Genomic DNA, 935 nt, shown 5'->3' on the forward strand with positions numbered 1-935 from the left:
AGAACAGGTGGAGAGATCAACCAAAGGGGTTGTCTAAGACTATCAGAAGTATGTGTTTTCTGGTGGCCTTCAGAGACCCCCCCCCCCCCGCAGGGATCCCGACCCCCAGGTTGAGAAACACTGATCCACAGGGACATTTCTCTGGGGTGCCCCGATGTGTTGTGGGAGGCTTCTCTTATGTCCCCGTAAGCTAGAGCTGACAGACAGGAGCTCAACCAGCAACCTTCAAGTGAGCAGTTCAGCCGCCACAAGGCTTTAACCCATGATGGCTCCTAAAGGTCTGACATTGTGGATGAATGGCTCAAGTATTTTATAATGTACTAGCTGTGCCCGGCCACGCGTTGCTGTGGCAAAGTGGTGGTGGTATTGGTTAAAAAATTTTATTTGACGTTATTTGCATTTTTTAATTAATTTTATTGTAAGTTATATTTTTATTTATTATATTTTATTATTTTCTTGTATTATTTTAGTTATTTTCTGTTATTATAGTATTTTATTGTATTAATTTTTTTTAGTGTTTTTTATTATTTTTTATTGGGTTGCTAGGAGACCAAGTGGGCGGAGCTTAGCCCTCTAACTGGCAGCAATTGGATAAAAGCAATTATTCCTCTCCCTGTAATTAGGACTTTATTTTTCTTTTCTTTTTGTTGTATCAACCTAGAGGCATGGATGATGGGTTGTGTTGTCAAATTTCGAGGTTGGGGGGCCTGTAGTTTTGTTGTTTTGTGGGTCGCCGTGATGCCATCACTCTTTTATATATATAGACTAGCTGTGCCTGGCCACGCGTTGCTGTGGCAAAGTGGTGATGGTATTGGTTAAAAATCATTGTGGAAATTTTATTTGATGTTAATTGTATTTTTTAATTAATTTTATTGTAACTTATCTTTTTTATTTATTATATTTTATTATTTTGTTATATTATTTTTAGTTATTTT

This window comes from Anolis carolinensis, unplaced genomic scaffold (assembly GCF_035594765.1).
Source record: "Anolis carolinensis isolate JA03-04 unplaced genomic scaffold, rAnoCar3.1.pri scaffold_27, whole genome shotgun sequence".
Classification (NCBI taxonomy): Eukaryota; Metazoa; Chordata; class Lepidosauria; order Squamata; family Dactyloidae; genus Anolis; species Anolis carolinensis.